General features: G+C 35.1%; 1 long non-coding RNA gene across 1 annotated transcript; it reads right to left on the bottom strand.

Moving 5' to 3' along the window:
- Positions 1–580: 580 nt before the first annotated feature.
- On the bottom strand, positions 581–5,895 carry LOC133662700 (uncharacterized). Its single transcript, XR_009828138.1, has 5 exons — positions 5,838–5,895; positions 5,657–5,732; positions 5,266–5,406; positions 1,105–1,254; positions 581–958 (listed from the first exon to the last, which is right to left on the bottom strand). It is a non-coding gene; the product is annotated as an uncharacterized LOC133662700 (long non-coding RNA).
- Between the last annotated feature and the right edge of the window lie 1,843 nt (positions 5,896–7,738).

Genomic DNA, 7,738 nt, shown 5'->3' with positions numbered 1-7,738 from the left:
GTGAACAGGTTTTTTTATTCTCTAGCGTAGAAAATATTTGATTTCTGTTGAAAAGTTCCTACTTTCATGTATCAAAGTTATCTTTATTAATTGGTTCTACATATTGGTTCAGCATAGTACTTTAAATGGAAAAACAGTCACACTGATTTTTTTTTCGGGAAAAAAAAACGTACAGCTTAGTTGCCAGGATTTTACTGTAAAATTCAGGAGGTTTTTTTTTTACTTTATTTTTATTTTCATTTTCATTTTTATTATTATTTTTATTTTTGTTTTTATTTCATTTTATTTTATTTTTCATTTATTTATTTATTTATTTATTTATTTTTATCATTTTATTTCATTTTATTTATTTAATATTTTTATTTTTTTAAATTATTTATTTATTTATTTATATATTTAATTAATTTTTGTAATTATTTTTTTAATTTTTTGTATTTTTTTAATATTTATTTTTATTTTATTTAAATTGTATTTATTTATTTTTATTTTTATTTATTTATTTATTTATTTATTTATTTATTTATTTTTTTTTAAATTTTATGTTTATTTTTTTTACAGAATATTACTTTAAATAGAAAAACAGTCACAATGGGTTTTTTTCACACAAAAACAGTCAGCTCAGTCGCCCAAATTGTACTGTAAATAAAAACAAGACTGTGGTATCGTGTTTCCATTGAAAATATACGACTTATTCAAATGACTGACTGAAGTTTAAAAAAATCTAAATACTGTACTGGTTTTAAAAATAAAAACTATCAAAATGGCCCCGCATGCTTTGATTTTTTTAGTGTGCGGCCCTCGGTGGAAAAAGTTTGGACACCCCTGGTGCAGAGGTAAACAAAACTAACCTGGACTCGGAAGGGTTAAGAGGCAAGCAGCTGACTGGGCTTCGGTCTTGGGTCTTCCCAGCATGGAGAGTCCCTGGTCTGGCCTTGCTTGTGTTTCCTATTTATCAGATCTGCATACAAACAATCAAGGAGAAATGTGCTTCTCATTTCATTCTGCATCCTTGCTCGTCGTCCAAAATAAAACAAAGGAAGCAAACCGCGACTTTTCCCTCGAAAAAAAAAAGCCGCAGGCCCTTGGAAACCGAGTCCGACTCACCTTTTGCCTTCATGAATATTCTCACGCTCGATGGGACGCACGCCTGGAAAATGCAAGCCGGTCTGTGATGTGTGGAGTGACAGCCGCACTTGATCACCAGGTTCTTGTGGATCACCGGGAGGAAAAGAGGGTTCAGTGTTGGGCTAGAATCTGCAAGCATAGCAATCGCATCATTTTTAAACTTACAGATTTTCTAATACAGTGGGTTAGTTTTTGCAGCAGCTACTACCTAATAAGTCCCAAAGAGAAGATGATACAATATTATCTCCTCACAGATGCTACTTAGTGGTTGTTTAAGCACACTGCAACTAGTCCTCGATATATTCCAACTCCTCAATGCTTCAGTAACATGCAGGATTCTCACATGAATGAAGCAAAAATACAACCGTACCTACTGTAATGCAACAATTATATCATCATACAAATAGAACCCTTTTTTTTTTTGTTAAAATAAAATCAAATATTTTTTATATGCTTGACTTATGATTTCAAAAGGAATTATCCATCAAATTGTACACTGTAAAAATTACAAGATATTTTTACAAAAAAATTGTGGAATTTAATGTGTTTTTACGGCAGTTTTTTATTTACCGCACTGTGACACTTTTTTTTACAGTTTTACAGTAAAAACACTAACATTTTAAGTACAATTTTGCCAACTGAGCTGCCAGTTTTTTGGGGGGGAAACAACCCATTAGGACTGTTTTTCTATTTAAAGTAATATTCTGTAAAAAAAAAAAAAGCAAAACAAACAAAAAAAACAACACAATTTTACAGTAAAATTCTGGCAACTGAGCTGCCAGTTTTTTGGGGGGAAACAAACCATTGTGACTGTTCTTTTATTTAAAGTAATATTCTGTAAAAAAAAAAAATTTAAAAAAACACTGAATTTTACAGTAAAATTCTGGCAACTGAGCTGTTTTTTTTCCAGAAAAAAATCAGTGTGACTGTTTTTCTATTTAAAGTAATATGCTGTAAAACAAACAAACAAACACACAAAAACACAGAATTTTACAGCAACATTCTGGCAATTGAGCTGACAGAAAAAAAACATTGTGAGTGTTTTTCCATTAACAGTAATATTCTGTAAAAAAAAAAAACCACTGAGCCGCCAGTTTTTAACCGTAAAATCTACAGTTTGTAAGGTAAAATTTTACAGTAAAAAAGCAGTTTTCTATTTACAGTAATGGAAATAAGCCGTGAACATTTTACAGTAAAATTTTGGCAACTGAACTGCCAGTTTTTTACTGTAAAAAACTGTGGTACGGTTTTGCCATTTACGGTAATACACCGTAAAATCGACAGTTGTTTTAACTATGAAAAGTTGGCACCTCAGTTGGCAGAATTTTATTGTATAAAAGCATTTTTTTTTATTTACTGTGACGAAACACTTTTTTTTTTTACAGTTTTACAGTAAAAACACAGTAACATTTTAAGTACAATTTTGCCAATTGAGCTGCCAGTTTGTTTGTGAAAAAACCCATTGTGACTGTTTTTCTATTAAAGAAAAATTCTGTAAAAACAAAAACACTACATTTTACAGTAATATTCTGGCAACTGAGCTGTAAGTTTTTTTTTCTGGAAAAAAAAAATCAGTGTGACTGTTTTTCTATTTAAAGTAAGATGCTGTAAAACAAACAGAATTTTACAGCAACATTCTGGCAATTGAGCTGACATTTTTTTCACAGGAAAAAAAAAACATTGTGACTGTTTTTCTATTCACAGTAATATTTTGTAAAAAAAAAAAAAAAAAACAGAACACTGAGTTTTAGAGTAAAATTCTTGCAACTGATCCATCAGTTTTTAACCGTAAAACCTGCAGTTTTTTTATGGTAAAATTCTACCGTAAAAAAGTAGTTTTCTATTTACAGTAATGGAAAAAAAACACTGTAAATTTTACAGTAAAATTCTGGCAACTGAGTTGACGGTTTACTGTAAAAAAAACAACAACAAAAAACAGCGGTAATGCTTTTCTATTCACAGTAATATACTGTAAAAAAACCAGTTTTTTACCGACGAATCTATAGTTGTTGTTTAACGGTAAATAATTATACTGTAACAAAGTTGTTTTCTATTTCTAGTAACAAGAAAAAAACAGTACATTTTACAGTAGAATTCTGGCAACTGACAGTGTTTTACTGTAAAAAACAGTGGTAATGTTTTTGCATTTACAGTAATAAACAGTGAATTTTACGGTAAAATACCTACGACTGAGCTGCTTGTTTTTTACCGTAAAATGTACAAATGTGTTAGATTTTTTTAAACTTATGTAAAAAAAAATCTAATAATTAAATACATAGGGCATTGTGTAATAATATCATTCACTGTTCGACGCGGCCCTCTGGGGTCAAACACAACTGCAATGTGGCCCTCAGTGAAAAGGAGTTTGACACCGGATTGATACCAACATACCAATAATGCTATATATTTTTATTCATGTAATATTTTTATTATAATACTGCATTTGAATCATATTGGGGCCTCAAACTGTATAATTCCAGCTGTGCTGTAATTTAAAAGCTTTAAATGTGTTGGCAGGATCTACTCTTTCTTCCGTCCAATGCGATTTACTTCCTTAGTGCTAAATTTGAGTCTTTTCAACACCACAAGAGAAACCAAGCGTAAGTATGAGCTCAATAAATACATGAGAACTGGCAAAGTACAAAACCTAAAACCAGTGAAGTTGGCACATTGTGTAAATCATATATAAAAACAGAATACAATGACTTGCAAATTATTTTCAACCTATATTCAATTGAATAGACTGCAAAGACAAGATACTTAACATTTGAACTGGAAAACTTTGTTATTTTTTGCAAATATTAGCTCATTTGGAATTTGATGCCTGCAACATGTTTCAAAAAAGCTGGCACGAGTGGCAAAAAAGACTGAGAAAGTTGGGGAATGCTCATCAAACACTTATTTAGAACATCCCACAGGTGAACAGGCTAATTGGGAACAGGTGGGTGCCATGATTGGGTATAAAAGCAGCATCCATGAAATGCTCAGTCATTCACAAACAAGGATGGGGCGAGGGTCACCACTTTGTGAACAAATGCCTGAGCAAATTGTTTAGGAACAACATTTCTCAACCAGCTATTGCAAGGAATTTAGGGATTTCACCATCTACGCTCCGTAATATCATCAAAAGGTTCAGAGAATCTGGAGAAATCACTGCACGTAAGCGGCAAGGCGGAAAACCGACATTGAATGCCCGTGACCTTCGATCCCTCAGGTGGTTCTGCATCAAAAAGCGACATCAGTGTGTAAAGGATTTCACCACATGGGCTTCTCAGTTCGAACATTAAATATCTTGTCTTTGCAGTCTATTCAATTGAATATAAGTTGAAACGGATTTGCGAATCATTGTATTCTGTTTTTATTTACGAATTACACAACCTGCCAACTTCACTGGTTTTGGGTTTTGTAAACCATAGCTGTCTATGACCACATGGTCGTTTATAGACAAGCAGCAACAGAATCAATGTTGTAATAGAGCTAAGGAGCCGTCTCAAGGAGTTCATCTAAAAAAATAAAAATAATATACACCAGGAGGTTGCCTACAGCCACAGCTGTTAATGTTATTGTTTTTGAGCCCTGCACTATGTGAAGACGCCGAGTGTTATTTGCTTTTGTAGACCATAGGGGGCGCCACAGGAGGCTTCTTTGTAAAGGGAAGAGGTTGATCTAGCTATGTATTTACTAATAAATGAAATGTTTAAAGGGATAATATGTGAAGTTCTTCTTTTTATATTTTATTTTTGAAAAAAACAATTTATTGGCCCAGAGGAAGTCTCTTCTCTAGAGGTTTACGTTTCATGGAACCATGATAAGTGATGCTGCTGTGTTTTGATAAATCTTTACCTTGTCCCATTGGAGTGGGGCGGGGGGAAAAAAAGCCTGGGGGGCTTGCGAGTGTGTGTGTGTGTAAGACCATGTAACAAGACCCTTGACCTCAACCCGCCCTCTCCTGTCAAAACCTTAACAATGGGAGCCAATTAAACGTGGACAGTCTTAATGAGCCACTTCTGCTCCATCCATCGCTGTCTTCTGCAATAAAACCTCAAAACATTACAAAGGTCACCTCTGTGTCACTTTGCTAGTGGGAAAAAGTACTTATGTGTACATCCATAGGACACCTTAGTAGAAACTAGTACTTACAGTATGTATATTCATGGGACACCTTAGTAGAAACTAGTGTAGCGGCCCATTTGGATTAATGACACAAGATGCAGAGAGCTTCGACTGGTGCAACTTTAATTCTCTCCTCCTTTTCTCCTCACAATTTTGACACCGTGAAAACTATGAAGATGGACAGAAAATACAAATGCCATCGTACCATATTTCCACAAACAATACATAAATAATGTTTACATTTTTAAACTTATAAACAAATCTTTTTAGTAAACTTAAATAATGCATTTTCACATGAATTAAGCTTAATTACAAGTTACACCACTTATTTAAATAAAAATAATGACATTTTCCCCGTTTGTTTTAAATGAAATGAACCACTTGTTTTACAATAAATAAACAATTAGTCTCCTCCTACCTCCTTCCGCTTCCAAGGGCGCTAAGTTTGCTCAGCTAGTTAGCCTAGCTTCCACACACACCTCGTAGTGACTCTCCTTAAATGTGACATATAAACAACACAAACACGAGGCACAATAAAATAACCTCTCACAAATGTTCACACAGAATATGAGAAATATATCTTTGTCAGCATGTTTTACCAGTCCTGGAGTAACGTGAGTATGCTGTTGTCAGACGGAACGGCGGCAGAAAGTCAAGCATCAGCATTAAAGGAAGTAACAAAATAAGAGTGGGCTCTTCGAAATAAAGGCACAAAAAAAAACGTAACATGACAGAACTGCATTTTTCTCATGAACAAAATTTGCTGCCATTTACAACTAGTACTTACAGTATGTATACATTCATAGGACACCTTAGTAGAAACTAGTACTTACAGTATGTATACATTCATAGGGCACCTTAGTAGAAACTAGTACTTACAGTATGTATACATTCATAGGACACCTTAGTAGAAACTAGTACTTACGTGTACATTCAGAGGACATGTTGGTGGAAACCAGACTTACATAGATATCTACAAGACAAGTTAGTAGAAACCAGTACTTACGTGTACACCCATAGGACGCCTTAGTAAAAAGAAGTTGGCACGTTGAGTAATTCGTAAATAAAAACAGAATACAATGATTTGCAAATCCTTTTCAACTTATATTCAATTGAATAGACTGCAAAGACAAGATATTTAATGTTCAAACTGAGAAACGTAATTTTTTTTGGGCAAATAATCATTAACGTTGAATTTAATGGCAGCATCACATTGCAAAAAAGTTGGCACAGGGGCATTTTTACCACTGTGTTACATGGCCTTTCCTTTTAACAACACTCAGTAAACGTTTGGGAACTGAGGAGACCAATTTTTGAAGCTTTTTAGGTGGAATTCTTTCCCATTCTTGTTTGATGTACAGCTTAAGTTGTTCAACAGTCCGGGGGTCTTCGTTGTGGTATTTTAGGCTTCATAATGCGCCATACATATCCAGGTCTGGACTACAGGCAGGCCGGTCTAGTACCCGCACTCTTTACTATGAAGCCACGCTGTTGTAACACGTGGCTTGGCATTGTCTTGCTGAAATAAGCAGGGGCGTCCATGGTAACGTTGCTTGGATGTTGCTCCAAAACCTGTATGTACCTTTCAGCATTAATAATGCCTTCACAGATGTGTAAGTTACCTGTGCCTTGGGCACTAATACACCCACATACCATCACAGAAGCTGGCTTTTGAACTTTGCACCTATAACAATCTTTGCACCTATAACAATCTTCTTTTCATCTTTGGTCCGGAGGACACGACATCCAAAGTTTCCAAAAAACAATTTGAAATGTGGACTCGTCAGACCACAGAACACTTTTCCACTTTGCATCAGTCCATCTTAGATGAGCTCGGGCCCAGCGAAGCCGGCGGCGTTTCTGGGTGTTGTTGATAAATGCCTGTGGCTTTGCATAGTAGAGTTTTAACTTGGACTTACAGATGTAGCGACCAACTGTAGTTACTGACAGTGGTTTTCTGAAGTGTTCCTGAGCCCATGTGGTGATATCCTTTACACACTGATGTCGCTTTTTTGACGCAGAACCACCTGAGGGATCGAAGGTCCGTAATATCATCGCTTACGTGCAGTGATTTCTCCAGGCATCCATAGGACACGATAGTAGAAACCAGTACTTACTTAGACACCCATAGGACACCTTAGTAGAAACTAGTACTTACATATACATCCATAGGACACTTTAAAGTAGAAACTAGTACTTACGTATACATCCACACGTTAGTAAAAAACATTCCTTCTATGTACAAGTATAAATGCCATGTTGACAGTGGAAACATGCCAAACAAAGCTCCACAAATGATAGGTATTCAGTTTTTGTGTTCTATCCCAGCATCTCCAGGCTCTGGCTGACTTCCTGCCAGCAGGAGACCAACCCTGGTGTGCACCACATCAATGTGCCAATATCACTTTCCCATTCCTGTGTAGATCTGTGCTGATATCATTCCCACTAAAATCCACATGAGGCCGCGAGAATCTTTGGCAGGCACGAGGAAAGACACAAG

Source organism: Entelurus aequoreus, linkage group LG02 (assembly GCF_033978785.1).
Source record: "Entelurus aequoreus isolate RoL-2023_Sb linkage group LG02, RoL_Eaeq_v1.1, whole genome shotgun sequence".
Lineage (NCBI taxonomy): Eukaryota > Metazoa > Chordata > Actinopteri > Syngnathiformes > Syngnathidae > Entelurus > Entelurus aequoreus.
This window is presented reverse-complemented; position numbering and strand designations above follow the sequence as displayed.